Source organism: Talpa occidentalis, unplaced genomic scaffold (assembly GCF_014898055.3).
Source record: "Talpa occidentalis isolate TD23 unplaced genomic scaffold, MPIMG_talOcc4v2.1 talOcc4.14, whole genome shotgun sequence".
NCBI classification, from domain to species: Eukaryota; Metazoa; Chordata; class Mammalia; order Eulipotyphla; family Talpidae; genus Talpa; species Talpa occidentalis.
Window position 1 is genome coordinate 8,083,011 of NW_023601433.1, and position 21,918 is coordinate 8,104,928.

Consider the following 21,918-nt stretch of genomic DNA (forward strand, 5'->3'; position numbering starts at 1 on the left):
CTCTTCCTCCCTTGCCTTCCAGAGGTAAAATGCACTGACTGTTTTTGATTTCTTCTAGAAATTTCCCTTCATCCTAGGAGTTGGGCTCGATCTCTCTCTGTTGGCCAAGGGATGTGGAGAACTGTCACCATTTGCTGCAAGTTCAAATCTGGAAGCCATTTTAACCTGAATTATATTTCTTGTTCAAACCAAAATATCCTCTTGGCTCAAATTCTTTAGAGAATTTCCATGATTCATAACACATTTTGCTGACCAACAGATTTCATTTCTATTACTTATGTTTTCCAATCTTTAAAAAAATAGCATGTAAATGGCAGAAATGATGTTTCTGTGTTCAAGCGTGCCTGACTGGGCCATATTTCATGGGTCTGACCTAGACTCTGCTTACCCACACCCCCAGCAGCTAAATTCTTCCCCATAAAAGACTGACCTTTGTCTATGCAGCGCACACTCCCTGGCTAACACGGCTCTGCACGATTTGCTTCTTTGGATGAGGAAGGAGAAAGCAGCTTCCATAGCTTCCATACGCCTTATCTTATCGATCATCCCACTGAGTACCAGGCCCACAAGGGCTGTCTCTCCCCTCTGACATCTGTACTGAAGAGGAGCTTTTAGCCAAAGTTTCAGGAACCCAACTGAAATCATCATCATTCTCATTCGAAAAAAGGGGTTCAGTGATGACTATTTGGGGTTGGCCAACTCACAGAAGGAAACTAGCCTTTGTCGCTGAGGAGGTGCCAAAGTAGTAACATGTCTATTGTGTTTTAAATACATTTCAAAGCAACTTCATAGACATTCAGTGCTTGGCCTTCTGAATAGCTTCTGGAGTTATTTTCTTCACTGTACAGAAAAGCATCTCCAGGTCGATCCTTTAGGTGAATTCCGTATCTAAAATGTCTCTAAGTAAGGAGTAGAGCCTACAATGGGCCCCCATCAGGTATTCATGGCAAAGTGATATAGACATTGATGGGAGAAGTTTCCCAGGGACCTTTGCTGACATCACTGTCCTTTTCATCTTGTGGCTGGGAAGACGCTCCCTCGCCAGGCTGCCTCTGTAGCTTCTAGATCACACAGGCAAACATCAGCAATCTTTTTCTAGTCTGTCTGGAAATACTGAAAAATTTGTATTTAATGAGCTGAGAAGGACTGGATACCCACTCCTTTTGTGGGACCAAGCCCGTGACAATCTCAAAATAAAAGATCTTTCCAAAGAAAATATGTAAGTGGCCAATAAGCATGCAAAAAGATGGCCAACATCCTTAATAATTAGGGAAATGCAAATTCAAACCACAATAGCTGACTACCTCCCGCCCAGTAGGATAATTACATTTATAAGACAACAGTAACAGAAAATAACAATGTTGGCAAAGATGTGCAGAATTTGGGACCCTTGCGTTCTGTTGGTAGGGATGTAAACTGGCATAGTCACTGTGGAAACATTATGCAAGTTCCTCAGAATATGAAAAACAGAATCACCATATGATCAGCCATTCCAATCTGGGAATGTACTCAAAAAGTTAAAACTACAGTCTTGAAGAGATATGCCTGTTAATGGCAGCGTTACTCACATTATCTAAGACATGGAAGTAACCCACATCCAATGACAGAAATGATAAATATGTGCAATGAAATAATACTCAACCTTAATGAGGAAAGACATTTTATTTTTTTAATTTTTAATTAATTTATTTTTTATTATTATTTTTAATTTTATATATTTTTTACATCATTATTCATTTTTGCACAATGTATGCATTTTCATCCTGGTATAGTCCCTATACAATTCCCACCCCCCCTTGTTCTGATCCTACTCCCTCCTCTGCTCCCCCAACCCCTGCAGTGTGTCTCTGGTTTATAGTTGCTTGTTGATTTTGATTTTTACTTTATTATATTTAGTCTTTTTCCTGGTCTCTTATTTACGTTTTCTAAATCCCTGCTATGAGTGAAACCATCCAGTATTTTTCTTTTTCTTTCTGGCTTATTTCACCGAGCATATCCCTTCCATTGTGTATATGGACCGCATCTTCTTGATCCAGTCATCTGTTTTTTGGGCATTTGGGTTGTTTCCATAGCTTAGCTATTATAAATAGTTGCTGCAATAAACATAGGGGTGCAGGTGCCCTTTGGAATTAATGTATCTGTATCCTTTGGGTAAATACCTAGGAGTGGAATTGTTGGATCATATGGAAGATCCATCTTAGGAAGTTGAGGAATCTCCACACAGCTCTCCATAGTGGTTGGACCAGTTTGCACTCCCACCAACAGTGCAGGAGAGTTCCTTTTTCTCCACATCCTCGCCAACATTTGTTGTAGCTAATTTTTTTAATATGTGCCATTCTCACTGGTGTAAGATGGTATCTCATGGTAGTTTTGATTTGCATTTCCCTGATGACAAGTGATGCTGAACATTTTTTCATATGCCTGTTGGCCATTTGCATTTCCTCTTTGGAGAAGTTTCTTTTTAGCTCTTCTGCCCATTTTTTGACTGTATTATTTTCTTTATTTTTGTTGAGTCTCATCAGCTCTTTGTAGATTTTTGTGATCCGTCCTTTATCATTAGTGTTGTATGCAAAAATTACTCCCAATTGGTGGGGTGTCTCTTTGTTTTGGTTGCTGTCTCTTTTGCTGTACAGAAGCTTAGTCTACAGCCATGGCACTCTGAATGTGCCCGATCTCATCTGATCTCGGAAGGAAGAACATTTTAACTCATGCCCCAACACAGATGACCCTTGAAGAGCTTTTGCTAAGTGAAAAAAAGCGAGTCACAAGAAGACAGATACATAGGGTTCCACTTACAGGAGGTAACTAGAGCAGTCAAACATTCATAGAGACAGAAAATAGGATGGTAGTTGCCAGCAGCTAAAGGGAGGAGGCCAAGGGAGTTGGGTTATGTACTGAAATGGGGAGTTTTATTATGGGATGATGTAGATGTTCTGGAAACTAGTGGAGGTGACGGCTGCACAATGTTATGAATCTATTTGATCTCACCCAACTGAAACATACACTTGAAAATTTTGTGTTACATATATTTTGACATAATGAAAGAAAACATAACACAACAAAAGGGCCATTACTGTCACCTAAGCCCTGGAAGCTTTGGCTCCATAAGCCACTTCCCTAGGCCTCTTGCTGTCACCCTTCTCCACTGTAATCCAAACAAAGCACTCTCAGATTCTCAGTGTCATTGCGTGTCCAGGTACTAAGTACACACAGATTAAATATCTGTAGAAAAAGTGCAAATCTAGCCACCAGAGCGGCTTAATTTATACCCTTTCCTAGATTACTAGAAGATACTGGATCTTTAGTACTTTCATTCTTTTCAGGTCTGAGACCAATTAAAATAAAAATCTCTCCAAGAGAGAAGGTTTTAAGCACTTTTGTTTTGGAATGAATTTCAGATCCTTTTATCTTCTGCCTCTTTTTCTAAAACAAAGCTTCTTTTTATTATAAAGGCAATAAGAAAAAGGGTTAATAGCTAATATGCACCAAGTGCTCTTAAAAAAGATGTCAAGATGGAGACAACAAATTCAACAAGAAGAATGAGCCTGGGCTGTGAGAAGGAGGACAGATGCCCCCAGTAAGCCATGGGGAAAGACACTGGGTATAAGGAAAATGAAAGTAACAAAATAGTGAAGTTTCACTTTATAGCTCTCAGGTTGTAAAATTTAAAAAAATGTTATATCACCTAGTAATGACACCTACTCATGGACAACAGGGTGTTCGTACTGCTTGTAAAAATGTGAAGCCATTTTGCAGCTTGGAAAAATTAACCAATAAAATTAAATTAAAAGCACATATATCCTTCCACTCAGCATTTTCATTTTTAGAAACTCACCCCAGGAAATAAAATCCTCCTTCTATGAGGTTGTATAGAGAGATGGAGAGGTGATGGGGGAATGGGTGATTGGTAGGTTGGTAGGAAGGCAGATAGATAGATGACAGCTACATATAGATTATAGATGATAGACCTATCTATTAGAGCTATTATAATAAATATACTTTGATTACGATAGAAAGCTATACATAGATATGAATAGATTGTAGAAAATAGAGAAAGAGGGAGAGAGAGATGGAATAAGAGAGAGAGAGATTTTGCTATAGCACATTTAATGACAGCAAAAAAAAAAAATATCTATCACACTTAGTACATCCATGCCATGGAGTATAATGTAAGCATTAAAAAGAAACAGTTATATCAGATGACTCAAGGGAATTGCATCAAGAATTACTGAAGAGGAAAAGCCTTCTGGAGGATGTACAGCCCATTTTGGAAAACAAGCAGTTACACCACACACATTCTATATCTACCCACAGAGAATCATAGGATTATATTTGTATAAGAATATATGTGCTTGAAAACATATGGATAGATGATCACCAGGTAATTCATATTATTTCCCTGTGGAGATGCAAGCTGATGTGAAGACAGAGAGAAGGGAAAGGAATCTACAGGCTGAAAAGAAAAAGTAAAAATAAAGATACCAAAAATAAATATTTTTTGCTTTTTTCAAAGGTGGGTCTACTATAAAAATTGATATTGAAAGATGAAGCCAAAACAGTATTTTGTGTACAAGAAGAAACCTGGGGGCAAATGAGAACTGATGAGAGATACTATCTATCTGCCACTCTTAGGATTATGACAATACTTTGCTCACTTCAAAATAAAAATCACTGACTCAGGTCATTCAATATGAGTTTCCATGATGCAAAAAAATTCACTTGTCAGTTTCCTGGGGAATTGAATTGTTATCATTTTGCTGTTCTGTGTGTCTCTGATTCCAGGAAGCAGAGGAAGAAAGAAAAGAATAGCTCATGGTTCAGCAGAGTGTCCTGAAAATTGAAATAGTGACATCATCCGTAACAAAGGTTACAGGTTATACCACACGATGCTCATTCTGCGGTTCTAGGAAGGTGTAAAGAGGGTCAGCCCGGTGGCCCCATGCTTGCCAATGACTATGGGATGCAACTTTCAGCCCATGATCACCCTCTGAACTCGTTCCTTTATTTGTATTTCGAAAACTGGAATATAATTTGCAAAGGTGAACATGGGGGTATTTTAGACCATGAAATTCCCATCACTCACAGCGGGTGAGTACATGGATGCAAATTTATTTTCAAGTCATGATACATGCATGGACAATGTTTAGATTATTTTAAAATATACCTAAGTAGTCTTGACTGATGAAGGGAACTTGAATAGGGAGATATTGATGCGTCACAGTGCATCTCCCACAGTCAGATACTTTTCCGTTACTTTCACTATTTTCAGTAGAAAAATCTGAGGTTAGCCTTTTTTGTGTTATTTTATAGGTAATTTTTTGGTTTTCTTTTCCTAGGCACTTATATGAAATTTGCTTTGATCATTTAATTATCTTGCTAAATTTACTAAATTTATTTACATTGTCACTGAGTTTGCTTGCATTGTTAATGGACTATTTCTTAGACCTATTCTGACAGTTTTTACAACTCAGTAAAGTTTTCTTCAGTTTGTCTTGGGTTATTGTTTCTGTTATTATTATTATTTTTTTAAAGATTTATTTATTTATTTATACAAGCACTGGGTACAGTCAGAAGTGCAGGAGGGTGAGAGGATTCACCAGAGACAAAGCAGGGAACAGAACAGGCAGACTGACGAAATACACTGCTGAGGGGAGCAGCAGGCAGGCAGGAGAGGTCTGCACACCATGTGGGACACTTGCCGGCGGCCAGGGATTGAACAGGCACTGCAGAGGCTGCGGGCAGCTTTGCAGCCCAGCGCTCAACCACTGCGCCACCAGGGGAGGCCCTTATTGTTTCTGTTATTAACACTTCTCAACAATGTTAATAAATTCTTAGCTTCTATTTCCATTTTGCTGTCAATAATTACTATAGTCTTACAAACTTTTTTTCTTTGAATACTTCATGGCTAAGATTTGTTTTTCAATCTTAGTGGAGATGTTTGTGCTCATTTAAAAAAAATATGACTTCTAGTCTTTGCTGCCATCAATTCTTGTTTTAATTCTGCAATTACATTTTTCGTTTCTTTTGTGTAAGTGTATGGCAAATCTCAGTTATGATATCATGGAAAGCTCAAGGACTCAACATTGAATTTTATTTTGTTAATTTTATAAGTTAATTTAATTCCTCTCAAACAGTCCCCACCTCCACCGAGGCATTATATGTAACGACATTGTATAATATCATCCTACTCAGGCATATTCCTTAAGATGTGTATTAATTTCCTAATGCTGCTGTAACAAATTTAGTGGTTTAAGACAGTACACATTTATTACTTAATCATTCTGGGGTTCAGAAATCTAAAGCGGGTTGACAGGACTGTGTTCCTTCTGGAAGCGCTCGGAAAGAGGGTTTCCTTGCTTTCCAACTTTCTGGAACCTGCTGGCATTATGTGGTTTCTGTCAGGTCAAATCAACAGGTTAGCTGAACCACAGCCCACCTCTCAGGCTTGTCTGTTCGGTATTATAATTGGTTCTGTCTGCCACCTGACATGGTAATTTTTTACTTATATAATTTAAAAAATACTTATTTTCTTTATGTTTAGTTAAATTTCCATTTGCTCTGAAGGGAAGGAAGCTGCTGGGCAGTACAAGTGTTGTGCTCTATTAGTGTCATTCCCATCACCTTGCTACATGGGTAATTATTTTTCCTTTCATCAGTCTCCATCTCTCTTTTTTCACTGCTTTTAGCTGTGTCTTTCTGTCATTTCAACAGACTTACCTGTTGCTCTAATTTCATAAGTACCAGATCTTCTTGTGTTTTACTGATCAAATCAAACTATTCCTAGTCTTCTTTACTTCTGGTCTGGCAATAGACTGCACGCCACTTATCCCTCTGGCAGTAGAATTTTCTTGGTCTTCCAAGTACCTGTTGTTGGTATCTCCTGTTATTCATGTTTAACCAAAGAGCATTTTCTTCTAGAACCTGTGTTAAGAACACCATTCATTATCTACTTGGGCACAGGTTAAAAATTTCTTCTAAGAGTTGCAGCTGGTGTCACTAACATGCCAATTGCCCTATCCCAACACCAGTATTTAATACAGTGACTCTGCTAGACAAAACTTGATTTTATCCTAATCCTACTGCCTGGCATGTGATATGATATACCACACACATTACATATATCATACATGCATGTACATTCATCATACCACATAGAATGCACTTACTCCTTCTAAGGACTCTTGTAGGTGTCATCAAATCCACAATGAAATTTACTAGAACATTCCTCAATGAATGCCTCCATTGTTGTCCCATTATAAGTATTCAAAGCTTGTGTCTCTTGATTTTTTCTGGGGCATAACCATTCTTATCAATATTAGAGTTAATTTCTAATCAGCAAGAAATAGAAGGGAGACAGTGAATTTTGAAAACTTCCAAAAATATGTAGCTACAGATCATGTTGTTCAAGGGTTTAAATGGTGATTTTCATGGGAGCTTGTGGGAGTTAGGAGGGGGAGGGCAAAGCAAAGAACAGGACCTTTCAGCATGTATTTTGATAGCATAGCACTGATGAAGCACTGATTTCTCTTTCTTTACCAACCTCCCAGTTAGTGGAAATTGTCTTCAATTTCACTACAGATTATCAATCAATGGTAGTGATAATGTTTTATCTTTTTCCATCAGTCCATGAGGATAGGAGCCACTCTACACTTGACATTTTAACCCAAAATACCTGCACTTTCTTTCTCTTGTAGAAGACAAGCAAGGGGCGGAGATGATGTGGAGAAAGGAACTGGCCCGTGGTCTGTATACTTGTAGCAATGGGTTGTAAGTCCTGAATCTTACTGTGAAAACTGCAGGGACAACCTCAGTCAGTCTGCTTTGGATAGTGCAGGTTTGCTTCCCATTTTACTTGCAAAGTCTGGTAACATTGTTTATTTAATTACAACATTTGCATTTGCTCAGTCCTTCTAGTGGTCAGTCCACCTTCCTTTGCAGCTCCGAATCACAGTTAAACACAGCTGTTTGCAGCAATCCTACACTTTCCTTCAACTGGATTCTTCCCTGGTTCTCTTAATCCAGAACATTCTTTCTCCTGCATTGACAAACTTTAGTGGTTGCTCCCTGCATCCCAGCTATTTCTAGCTGGCTCATCTCTGGACAGGCAATGCCCTTCTAGTTACCCCCAGAAACTCTGCAGCCGATAGAAAAGCACCCTGCTGCCACTCTGAGTTCTAGTAAAAGCTTCTCTTTTGATGTTCACTTTTGTTACTGCCCTGTTTAAACAGGCAGGTTCCCAGCCAAGACCTTGTTAGGGGACTGATGTATCAAAAGATCTTCAATTACGCTTTCAAAACCCAATTCATTTACATTATTTGGGGGTTGCTTTGTTTTACTTTCTTCCAATAAATGTAGAATGTTTGTGGGAGGATTGTTTATTTATTTGCCACATTCTTATTAAGATTTTGCTTAAATTATCCAGTAAATCTCAGTCGGCCCTATCTACATGGGAAGAAAATTATTCAACCCTCCCTCTCAGAGCCTCTGGGCTATTGAGACCATGGCCCTCCACAGCCCCTGATAGATGAGGCCATGTGCCCCAGGTATTTAGTCTCCTTTCTTCAGCTTCTCTTTCTGCTTGTACCTTTTCATCCCCTGAGGAGTGGGATACAAACATCACAGCTCTCAGCGGACATGTTGCTTCCAAAAGCAAGTTCACAGTTTCTCTAATTTTATTTAATGCTCTCATAAAGAAACAATGGGGAAGGTAGTTCTCTGCAAAAGTTAACATCCAGGGCATGTTTGCAATGTTTAAAATATCCTTGTGTCCATGAAGCAGATACATAGCATCTTCATAATAGCTACAAGTTTTTCCCTCTCTTATGTGGCACAGAGCTGATAGTACTCTACATGTTAGCATCCGAAAGTCAGTTTCTCTAGTTCTTGCCAGGGGAATAAAGTCTGCCTACACTTAAAGGCTAGATGCTGAATTAAACTGAAGTCCACAAAGGGATTCCAGGTCTGGCCAGATTCTCTTATACTCCCATCTAGAAACGCTATTCAAGTTTCTCATGTAGTTGCTGGACCGTGGCCATGCTCTCTGATTTCACTGTACTCAAGGCACTTCCTGATGGCTTTCAAAGAGTCTCTTCCAGAACTATAGAAATATGTGCAATAACATCACATATTTTTGCAAGGCGCCAAGACTCTCCAGAGAGTTAGAGCTGGGAATACTTCAAACAACACTTCAGGGACTGGGGGATCTGCCCACCACACACTAGCATTTTCTTCATATACAAGGAGTAGTGGGACCAGATTTGGAAGATTTTATAACATGAATCTAGCATGAATCCCCAAATTGGTCAATCCACCTTCTTCCATTCTCTCCCCAATAATCTGAATTGTTTCTAATCTTTAAGAAGAGATTTTAAGATGCAAGCGTGGAGTGAATTATAACTTATTCATTGAACATGTGCATCTTGAATATCTACTCCATGAGGAGTAGACTTTTTTTTCCCCAAGTAGTAGGCTGATAACACACAACTCTCAGTCTTAAATCCTGATTTTAAATATACCATTAAAAATAATTATACAACAAGGTCAATAGCTGAAATCCTCAATATGGTATTGGAAATCTTAGCTAGAGGAACCATGTAAGAAAAAGATAAAAGGAAAGCAAATTAGAAAAGAAGAAGTGAAACAATCACTATTTGTAGGTGATAATATAATATAATATACATAGAAAACCTTAAAGACTTCACTTAAAGCTATTAGAAACAATCAATCTGTATAGTAAAGTGGCAGGTTATAAAATCAATCTACAAAAGTCATTTGCACTCCTATATGGAAACAATCTAAATGACTATTAACTAGTGAATATAAAACAAACTGTGGTATGTCCATGTAACAAATAAAACAAAGGAATTAAGCACTGGTGTGAGCCTTAACATATGTTAAGGGGATATATATATATATATATATATATATATATATATATATAGACCTTGAACACAAAATGCTAAGTGAAAGAAGCCAAATGCAACAGACCATATACTACATGAATCTATTTATGTGAAATGACCACCAAAGGCAGGTCTGTGGAGACAGAAATTAGATTTGTGGTTGTTTGGACATAGGTGGAATGAGGTAAACCCCAAATAGATCTGAGGGTAATATTCAAAACAAGAATTATGGTGATGGTTGTATGATTCTGTGTGTTAACTTGAAAAATAAAACACTAAATGTTAAAACAGGTGAAGGACCAATAAACTTCAGGCACAACTTGAAAAGTGGTAATTACTGTTCCATAGGAGTACGAGAGGTGAGTATAATAAAGGATTAATGTTCATAGGTGTTTGTCTCCTTAAATAAGGCGTCCAGTGAAGTGTTTGTGGGTATAATAACATGTAATGAAAGACTAGAAAGGTGAGGAAGAGCCAATCACAAGAATTGCTGATGGGAGAGATTACTAGGAAGAAGGAATAGTTTGTACAGAAATTGTGGGGTGGGAAAAGTTTCGACCTAGCTGAGGAGTTGAAAGGAAGGCTGTGTAAGAGATGACAGTGCTGCATATTGGCATATAATCCATGGTAAGGAGCCTGGATTCTGTTTTCTGCATAATATCAATCCACTGTGGCGCTTGGGACTGAAGGGTGACATGCTTTATTTCCTTAGAATAACCTGGATTGAAGAGTGAGAAAATCAGATAAGATGTTGTTCCTTAGCCCAAGAGGGAGATAATGATGATTTGGATGAAGATTCCAGAACAAAAGATAGATGTGTGTCATTTTTGTGACAGGTCCAGCTACAACTGCTTTGCAATTTTGGTTTTGAAGAGTGAGATACAGAGCAGAATCCAGAAGGACTCCCATAATCTAGATAGAGAATTTTTGAAGATGATTTGCTGCCATGAAAAGGATTGGGGTAGGAACAGGTTTGGAAGGCAGAAGAATCAAGAGTTCTATTTTTAACACATCAAGTTGAAAATGAAAGTGATAGAGATAGAGAAGTGATAGAGGAGGAAATTGAAATGTGGGTCTGCAAAGAAGACTGAGGACTGGTACAAGAAAGGCAACAGAACATTCAGGAGACTGTGATACCACAGAACCTTAGAAAGAAAGACTTTTGAGAAAGACTGTAGGCAATGAGACTGAATGCTGCTAAGATGTCGGGTATGATGAGGACAGACAAAATGGAGGTCATGAGCCTGACAAAAGCAGTTTCTGTAAGATTGATAATAGAAGCCACACTGGATTTTGTTGAGACCTCAAAGGAGTGAGGTATGTAAATGATTGAAAATACTTGGCTCTGAAGAGAAGCTGAGGGTGTGCCAGTAGTTTTAGAGAAATGAGGAATCAAAAGCATGTGGGTATAACAGTTAGGATGAGTTGTGCCTCCAAATGATGGGAAACCTAACAACAGCATAAACCAGAAAGATGTCTATTTTTTCTTCTCCATGGAATTATACAGTAAGAAGTTTGCATTAAGTGAGGTGATAAAGAGGCCATGGTGTCTGTGGTGGTTCCCCAAACATCGAATGCCCAGATGCTTGTACAGTTCAGCTAATTCAGCACCCACATAGGAGGAATTGATGAAAATCTCAGGTCTTCCCATGCTGAGGAGGCTTCTGAGAGGTTGAAATACTGTATCTGTTTCCTCAGTCACATGGCCACACTTCAAGAGAAGTGGGGGAATCGTGTCTCTTCCAGATGTTTATGGGCTCAGCTAAAATCATCGATCCTTTAGCCAAGAGAAAATGGTGCAATGAATTTAAGAGGCCAACCAGCATTCTTTGCCAAAGAGAGGGCTTGACATTTATTTGCCTGAATATTTTTTGGGGGGGCGGGGAGGGCTAGAAGGAGGCATATGCTATTATAGAAGGAACATTGGATGCAGAAGAACAATGCACTAAGTCCACAAAGCCCATGAAGAGGATGAGGAGACAGGAGTCAGAGTCTATGTAAACGAAGTGACCCTTGGAAACAGAAGACCCCCTTTCATTAATTGCAATTTGGAAGGAAAAAGGTAACAGTCACAGGTAGGTGACTTTTAATACTAAACACCATGTAGAAGAAGAAAGATTATCCATGGGTGGCATCCATTTTACAGGTGGCTTTTGAAGCAAGGTCCACCTAGAGTAAACTGGAAGTTTCAGGAAAGAGAAGGTGTGGAATGTTTCATGTCTTGGAGTATAACAAGCACAGCGGAGCTGTGGACAACAGCAAGAGCCCCGTTGAGGCCTTTATTCTTTATTTTTTTCTTGTATTATTATTTTAATTGAGGTGACTTTGGTTTATGCCACTGTATATGATTCAGAGGGAGAGCATCACATCAATTCAGATGGACATTACCACACCCCACTCTCACCCTGGTGCCCAGAGTCTTCCAGCATAGTCCATTGGGCTTGGGATTTATTCTTAAAGTGGAAACAAAATTTGCCAGCATCAGGCCACGTTGAACTGATGGAAAGGTTGGCACAGGTGAAGAGAAGACAGTTGGCTGAGTTTGTCCGAGGCTGGGGTTTGCAAGAGCGGCTAAAGGGCGCGGAGTTGTTACAGAAACTGGCAAGCAACTAATTCTAATGCTCTTCACCATTATCATGATTAACCAGTTCCAGTAATAGCTGTTTGTTTGTTTAATGCCTCATTGCATAGGGTACATTTTACTTCTAGGCCTGATATTTTGTAGTTTCTCTTTGTGGTTCCATAAAATGATTTCTTTAAAAAAACATTTATTTATTTATGCATACAAGAACTGGGGTACAGGCCAGAGGTGCAGGGGGTGAGAGGATTCATCAGAGACAGAGCGGGGAACAGAATAGGCAGACTGACTGAAATACACTGCTGAGGGGAGAAGCAGGTGAGCCAGGAGAGGTCTGCTGAGCCATGTGGGTATCTCCCTGGCCGGCCTGGACTGAACCCACGCTGCAGAGGCTGCGGACAGCTTCACAGCACTGCGCTCAACTGCCTGCGCCACCAGGGAGGCCCTTAAAATGATTTTTTTAAACTTTCATGGCTAATAGGATTTTTTCTTTTCTGTACATAAACATCTATTTCTCCAAAGGTTTCTACTTTCACTTCAGTAGAAAACCATTCCTGCAATCTCCTCACAGGTAACTTCATACTGATGTCCTCACTGACTTTTCTCCTTTGTGGAACAAACAATTCTACACACGTGTCTCACCCTTCCATTTCTTCTACCATTTGGATTCCTCTTGGCACCTTCTTCTAGTTCACTCCCTTTCGAAATGTGGGACCCCAGGTGAGTGTGGAGGTTTGACTCTCTCAAGGGCATGGACAGAACTTCACCGGGTGGGGAAAGATGAGGTGGCAGCTCTCCGCCTCGCAGTGCAGACTGGCGGGCCCTCAGCAAGCATGCTGGAGCTTGCCTGAATTTCCAGGGCTGCATTTCTAGAAGACATTTCTCTAGGAGGTCAGATTCCCAGGTCAATGTATCTTTGTGAAAATCAATGCTGTTGGGGCCTCCCTGGTGGCACAGGTGGTTGAGCGCTGTGCTGTGAAGCTGTCCGCATCCTCTGCAGCGAGGGTTCAATCCTGGCAGGCCAGCCAGGGTCCCATATGGCATGGCAGACCTCTCCTGTTGCACCCGCTGCTCCCTTCAGCAGTGTATTTCTTCAGTCTGCCTGTTCTGTTCCCCGCTCTGTCTCTGGTGAATCCTCTCACCCTCCTGTGCCTCTGGCCTATCCCCCGGTTCTTATATAAAAATAAATAAATAAAAAAGAAAGAAAGAAAATCAATGTTGTTATTGGTGCCAACCTACACTCAATGTTCCATTGATGAATTGTTTATTTACATTAACAGTTAATTGTAGGAAGGTCTAAGAACTCCTCTTCATAGCCTTCCACGGGAAAACTCTTCAAGCCTTGACATGTGATTTACAACCACGTTGGGGGATGAAGGCAGTAGGAAGACTGAAAGGAAGAAGGGTGATTCCCCATCCGTCCTGCACTGTCTGATTCCTGGCACTTATTTCAAGAGTCTGTTGCTATGGTACTTCAGATGTCCTTGCTTTTGAACCTCTCTGCTATTCCTCCTCAATTACCTGGGAACTGTAAGGAATACCAAGATTTTTTCTTGTTTTCTTGGGACAAAAAGTGGTCATTGAGATACATCAATATGTTAAACCATTTTTTAAAGAACATTAGCTCTAATTGCCAAAGTTATTTTGTATTTCACATCTGATTTCCAGAATATGCGGTTGGTTTATGGTTATCTGCACAAATAGAAAAGAAGGGCTGGGCTTTCAGCTCAGTGTTCTGGTCACCGCTGGCCACCAACTAGGTGTTGAAAGAGTAAGTGGACGCTGAGAGCAGCTCCTCTAGGCCCTCCAGGCAGACGTCTGCCCCTGGGCTTGGAAGGGACTCAGGTCACCACTGTCCTTAGGTGCAACCAAAAAATACAAAGTTAATACAATGTGTTGGAGATATACAATTTGTGTGCATATAGATGTGTATGTTGTAAGTATATGAATATATGCGTGGATATATAGACACGCGCATGCAATTTATATGCATGTGTTTATAAATATATAAATAAACAAGAAAATAAATAAATATTATGTCCAAATACATTGAAGATGCTCCCTGATTTACCATTGGATTAAAATCTTGAGGCAGGGCCTCCCTGGTGGCGCAAGGGGTTAAGCTCCACACTGTGAGGCAATCCGCAGCCTCTGCAGCATGAGTTTGATCCCCAGCCAGGGAGCTACCCACATGGTGCAGCAGACCTCTCCTGACTCTCCTGCTGCTCCCCTCAGCAGCGTGTTTCAGTCCATCTGCCTGTTCTGTTCCCCACTCTGTCTCTGGTGAATCCTCTCACCCCGCCCCTGCATCTCTGGCCTGTACCCCAGCTCTTATATGCATAAATAAATAAATCTTAAAAAAAAATCTCAAGGTACAGCTATCTTAACATCTGCCTTAATTATCCCCAAAGAAAATGAGAAGTAACGGTCATTATAACTATTTCTTTAAAGGAAAAAAAAAAAAAAAAGAGCTGTCTTTGGCCAGTGATTCTAAAACACTTCATTAATTTATCACCAGAGTTGCAGTCTCAAACACGCTGGGATTGTTTCCACTGTACTTTGCCACAGATGAGTCCTTGCACCTCTGCAAACTGTCAGAGGCTCCCAGGAAGTGTCCCCAATGGCTGGGGCACTTGCAGCACCTGGTCTTTGGCACCACTCACTAGATGGAATGTGAGAAGGAAAGGACGTCTCGATTTGCCTTTGTCCTTAAGAAAGTGAGTAATTGTCTCTCTCTTTGCCTATTCCCTCCATGGAGAATTTCCTGGCCCAAATTTTTAAAAAAGCTCCTACCACACTCCCATTTTCTGTAAGTGCAATTAGTTGCAGGTACAAAATTGGGAGCAAAGAGGCCTCTCGTGGCCTCTTGTGCCCGCAGTTATCCAACTGTGGCTGCAGTTTTTCAGGGCACAACTGATTGCACCCACAAAAAGAAAGACTAAACTCTGAAAATGGGTCCCTTTAAGACAGCTGAGGGATTGCATGCCTCCGGTTGGCAAATTGCAGTCTTTTATAGAGGCACAGCCATCGCCCGGCTCACCCTGCAAGTCTGAAATCCAGGTTAGGCATCTGGAGTGAGGGAGAGATCGCCCTAAAAAGACAGGGCAAAGACCTCGGAGCCCAGCCCCACTTTCACTTTAAGCTACTGGTGGACCCACTGTGTGCATAGTACTCGGCTTCCCCGACTCCATCTCCAGCTTAGTGCACCGGTCACCCTCCAAAAGGGTTTGAAGAGAGAAACTTGGTCACTCTGTCAATATAACACATTTAACCAACTCTAAATTTGCTTTAAAGAGACAGCTACAAAGATTGACTTTTGCAAAGTGACTCACTCCACCATACAGCCAAAGATGTCTATTTGCTCCCGACTGTTATTAACTGTGTCACTGAGTCCATAAGAAAGGGTTTTGAAGGAATTCCAGTGTGAATCCATTCCTTCGATAATCCAATAACATAAATTCCGGTAATGGATATTAATACTAGGTTCAAAACGCGCTCGCAACTTTTATGTCTCTCTTTCTCAGACACACAGAGCATGCGCCCTCCGAGGCTTCTGATGAAATAATAAAACCCAATTCTCATCTAGAAAAAAGAATCATTATAGGGGGATGGTAATTTACTTTATATGACCTTCAATTGATTATCCTGTGGCTGCTACACAAATATCACAGGAGCTATTGATCGTAAAACCTACCAAATAGATCTCTAATAGCTTTTACTGGGCAAAAATAATTATGCTTGCACTGTGGTCAAACACACATAAACCAATGTGGAGGTATTAATGTATGGTATTATTACCCATCTGTCTGCGAGGTATGGAGAAGACCTTCATGGGAACACACTGGATAAGCCGCACGAAAGCTCAATATCCAAGCCAACAATTACAGCCAGTTACCCTGAGAAATTGATTCCTGTAACTAAAAGCTAGAGCTGGAAAGCAGAAACTGCAGCTTGCTTAATAAAAGTAAAATAATAACGAGAGAAGTCCTAATTGAGGAGGAGCCCCTGCTGCCGTGGCCGCGTGGCCGCAGAAATTGAATTTCCCTGTGGTGCTAGCAGCTCAGTGAGACTTTTCAGAGTCAAGAGCTTTCTCTCCAGCCCCCATCAAGATCAATGATCAACACCCGTAAAAGGTCAGGGTGTCTAATCAAAGCACAGATCATCTATCTCGCAAGGAAAAGTGTACAACATAATCCAGAAATGCGGCTCTGCTGGCCACGGAGAGTGAGAAAACCCAAAGAGGAGAGAAACCCCAGTTCTGCTCCATGAACAGGAAGAATGTTCTGGTCACACAGATGCACGACCAGCAGGGGCCCAGGTGGACCCGAAGTGGGGGCTGAAGCTACCAGCTGAGGGAGGAACGCCTCATTCTGCCGGTTCTTCAGCGTGTCTGTCACTTGTCATGCACCCCTCCCCAAAGCGGTGTTGTAGATAATAATGAAACATAAATGCTTCAATAGCCAAAGCATGGCTGGCTCTCCAGGTATGAAAACGAGGAGTGACGAGTCTTTAGCATTTAGCATGAAGGGACCAGAATGCTAATAGGAGAAAGTGATGGATGAGAGACAAAAAAAAGGAGAAAGAGAGGCAGTTGTTTACTCAATATGGGCTGTGTGCGTGCGTTTCAGGAGAGAGGGGAAGGGGTGATGGAGGGGGTGCAATTGTATTCCACGAAGCAACAGAATCAGAATGTGCAGCCGGGGGGAGGGAGGGGTTGTGCACTCCAACAACTGGACAATTTTCCAAAGTTCTTAGGTCTACACTACATTCCAGATCAACAGAACCAGCATATGGCTGCAGGCATTGCCTCTGAGCAGTGGACTTAATGAAGTATATACATTTCCTGTGATGAATCCCCAAAACATACACCATGTCACCCTATAATGTTAATTCGATTTAAAAAAGTTAAAGAAAAAAACCAAACAGGTGTGTCTCAAGCAAAGCCAGGTTGGGGAGCCCCTGAGCTGGAGGAGGGGCTCTTCTGTCCCCAAGGGCTTTCATGTGGGGACCCGGAGTTTCCCCAGAGCACCCCCCTCTGCAGCAGCCATGTTTGTTTCTCTTCCTATTTGACATTATCAGTTCCAGTTGTTAAAGGCAGGAAAACTGAAGTCACTGCTCTCTCTCTTCTTCATGATTTATGATTCAGAAGCCAGGAAGGGGTGGAGGGTAGCGGGGGATGCTTGCTGCTGTGGTTGCTGTTATTTTAATTTTTTTTAAAGAAATATGCTTTTCTGAGAAACCGAGAAAACTTGAAATCTCAAAGTCACCAGCAGGCCTGTTTTTTTTTTTTTTTTTTTGTTTGTTTTGTTTTTTTCCCAAAACCCTGCCTGGATCTAATTGACATCTACATAGATACACTCTTGGAAGGTATCAGGGGGAGGGGAGCAGGGGATTCTCTGTGTTCTCAGTTGTTCTCAAATGACATGATAAAGTACACGTGCTGGATCCTTTAAACCCCGGGGAACTGGAGTCCTGTTATATAAAATCCATAACATGTTAGCAGGACTTATGGTAGCTGCCACAGGAAACAGACAGGGGACTCAGCACCACGCTAAAGGCCAGGTGCCTTGGCCTATCTGGAAAATGAAAGCTTCCAGGTGATTTGAGATTCCACTCTTTCATTTATCTCTTCCTTATTCCTTTTTTTGGGGATGGGGGAATTGTTACAGTCTTTTTTGCTGGACCTTGAGATGGAGATCTACTTGCGTTTTTGTGTGGGGTCGTTTTTGTATCCTCGGGAACCAGTTATTAGCGACGTGTTCACTTGTCCACTTGGATCTGCGGGAATATACTGCCTGAGCGTGCTGGGACCATGTCGAATAGAATTCAATCTTGGCTTATAAACCCCATATCATAGGTTCATAACCAGAAGAGGGGCCGCATTCTCTAACCCAAATGTCTCGTCCTTACTTTTCCCTTCCAAAGGGAGGCATCACCCTGCTTCCACTTTTTGGAGACTGAGGCTAGTTCTGGACCAGGGGTCCACATGGGGGTGGTCAGCCAATCACAAGGAGGAGTGTGCACAGAAGGGGAGCTTATCCCTCCACCTTCCTGTGGCCAGGGGCTGCCTGCTGCGGGCTCAGCGCCCCCCCAGGTCCCTGTCACCCAGCCTACCTGGGCGGCTCTGGCCTTTGGAGAGCGCGGGGTGGGCCAGGGCGCGGTGCGCCCGGAGACGCGCGCGCAGAAAGCAGGGAAGCGGTGGCCATCCCGCAGGTGCGGCCCCACCTGCCACCCCGAGGGCGGCGCGCTGGGCAGGAGGAGGGCGGATGATGGATGGCTTGTCTGCCGCCTCCGGTCCGAGCCACGGGGGCCCGCGCGCCTGAAGACAGCGCGCTCTGCCACCAGGCTCCGCGCGCAGAGACCCAGATGCCGGCACAAAAGGGCCGGGCTTGGAATGTTTAGGTTTTGAAGATTAGTTTCTATTTTATCTCTGTGGGAGAAAGGAAAATGCACTATGGCAAAGTGCAGGGCTCAGAACCTGGCATCGTTTAGGACGGATGCTTTCCAAATCCAATCCTTTCGCGGTCAGAACCATCTCTAAGCCGCCCCAACCCAAACTGCAAACAGCTTAGAACTCCTATTTGTGATGCAGGCGAGCGATCCCCTAACAGTATCTGAGAAACAATATGAAGTCAGATCTGAGCAGTTGCATCCCCCGATCTCAGGAAATAATAAAATCACTGGAAAGAGATTCTAAAAATGCTAGGGGGGGGGTGTAATTTAGATGGTCCACACAGCGCCAAAAAATATAAGAAAGAAAGTAAATTCTGGAAAGAAAATACCTTGTTCCAACAGGATAAAATACAGATAGACGGATTCTAGATATGTATTTTGCACATTCAAATGTGTGAATTTTTCACAATTGATAGAGCTTTGATGTATTTAAAAGTCATGAGCAATTTGGATATGTTTTGTTTACTCCTGCACAAAGGTGACAGTGCATGGTTTTTGGCAATTGGGTTTAAGGAGGGTCTTTTTTTTTTTTTTTTAACACTGGTTAGGTTTAAAGTAGCCATTGGGCTGACAGATGGAGAACAGGACAAAATATGTGCTGAACCACCACGCAGAAATGGGACTGTAGAGGCTATTGTATCATCCCTGCTTTTCACTGGCAACTGAAGGACAGGGCTATTCTCTGCAACTGTTTCCTCCTTTTAACTCAAGCCGCCTGGTTGCAGGCAATATATCTCACATCAAGGAATACGTCCGTCCTCTGTCTGCGCTGATTCATTTACCTCTGACAGCAAAAGAGTCTAGAGAAACAGTGGGATTTTATTTTTTCATATGAGGAAAGTGTTATTCTGCCTAATTGCACTTTAGAATACCCACCACCCCTTTGCCAGCACCAAGAAAATGAAAGTCTTGCTTAAAAGAGGAGTGAGGTTGGAAATTGTCACAAAGGTGTGTATCTTGTCTCAGTCTGGCTGGCAAATGAATGTGAGTCAAAAGAACATAGCTGTATATATTTCTCTTTTAAATGCTGTATTTTAATACAAGATTAGACAAAAGAAAACATTGAAAAGAAATATTGAAAATATTGAAAAGAATAATCCCTTCAGGTTAACACAGGAAGTATATACAAAAAAGGTTTGCACACATGAATTAAGTTCATGCATGTTTGTTTCTCAAATAGTTTTTTGAGAATCAAGTATTGAGCATGCTTATGTACTTATAAAAGAGCATATTAGGATTATATTTCTCCTATGTCAGAAGAACTTTTTAAATATCAGTAGCGAACAATCCTATCAATTTAAAAATAGCATATTTCATTGAAAGTATATTTAATTTACTTAAGCCATTTCATCATTGTTGGATATTTAGGTTGAATCTAGGCTTTAGAAAAGTAAATAATACAGCAAGGAACATCTTAAGGCAAAATTTCCATGTTTTAAATGACTGATTTCAATTTTTTTAAATAAATGTATAGGCCATGCTTTATGAGCATTTTGATTGTTTTTACAAGATTTTCCAAGTTACTCTACAAAAAAATAGATGATTGCATTCCTTCCACACATAGGAAACTGTTGGATTACATATTTTTAAAATAGGTTCATTGTTATTGAGAATATTAATAGAAAAAATTGATAATATAGAAGGTGGAAATTATTTTTTTATTTTGGTTTTATGATTAATGAAGTAATCCTTTTAGAAAATGGTTTTTCATCTCTTTTGAATTCTTGGTGCCTCTTTATATTATTATTGAGTAGCTCTGAAGTCAACATAAAAACATATAACATTGCTACACGTCACTTTCCGACGCTGTCAGTCTTGAACTAGAGTGATACCCCCTGGTTCAAATGGTTACAGTAAACATAGCGAAATGCTCCACCAAACCAGGCTAAGCTGCAGTTTGAAATGATCTATTGAATTTAGGTTTCCAGCAAGCTTCTGCGTTCCCTCCATGGCGGCAGATAAAATGATATGATCATCTGTGAAATCACCCTGGAAACTTAAGGTACTTTATAGCAAATCGTATTCTCTCATTAGGAAACTCAGAATCGCTGATCCCTGCGCTGGCTTGCATTCGAGGCTGACAATTTGTGTTGTTGTCTTAAGCTGGGATGTGGTCTTTTAAAAAGGCCTTCGTGCGTTTCAGCAGCATCTGCGGGAGAGCCAGTGCCCAGTAAATAAAGTAGCGGCCCTTGTCCCTCTTAGCAAAAGCTATATATCTGTTCAGACTTGTAATTTGCTCCGTTTATATCCTTTGCCCTTGAACTCTGGTTATTAACGCAATGTTTCTCCAAATGATGCCATATAACTCTGCTCGGAGCCCATTCACGGTGACACCACGAGAACATTCCAGGGGCCAGGGCCAAGCTAAGAAGGGGAGAGGACAGCTGAATTGTGGGAGTCTCAGTGTCTCGCTCCAAATGGAGGGGCTGTAAAACCTCCACTGTTAATATTCAAATTGCGACAAGGCCAGAGCCAGACTTGGCTACTATTCCGAGGTCTGCTTGAAAAGCAATTTAGCAAAGTAGCTTTGATTAAAAAAGAAACCGCCAGGACACTTCCCCTAAGAATTTAACTACAAATTCAGCGAAGGATTGGAGGCAGGTGACCTAATTATGCATCTCAAAATCTTACCTGTCGTGGGTTTCTAGGGGAGGGGGGAATTTTTGTTTAGTCACAAAATACAGATTGTTGGTGTAGTGGAACTGTAGACCAAATTCGTGTGCATCAATTGTAATGAAATATACTACTTTGGAGGAGGAGAAATTTGCATCCTTTACCTTATATAAAACAACCGGGCACTGGCTGAGTTTCATATTGTTTCCATTTTTTAAATAAAAAATTGCTAATTGATATTGTGTGAAATTTTGGACAGGGAGTGGACCAATCCCTCTCTACCATGTCTTTGTAAGGACTGTACTGATTAACCCAATTAATAATTCAGGTACTATCACAGAGAATGTGGGAAAACTACTTTGGACAGAAATT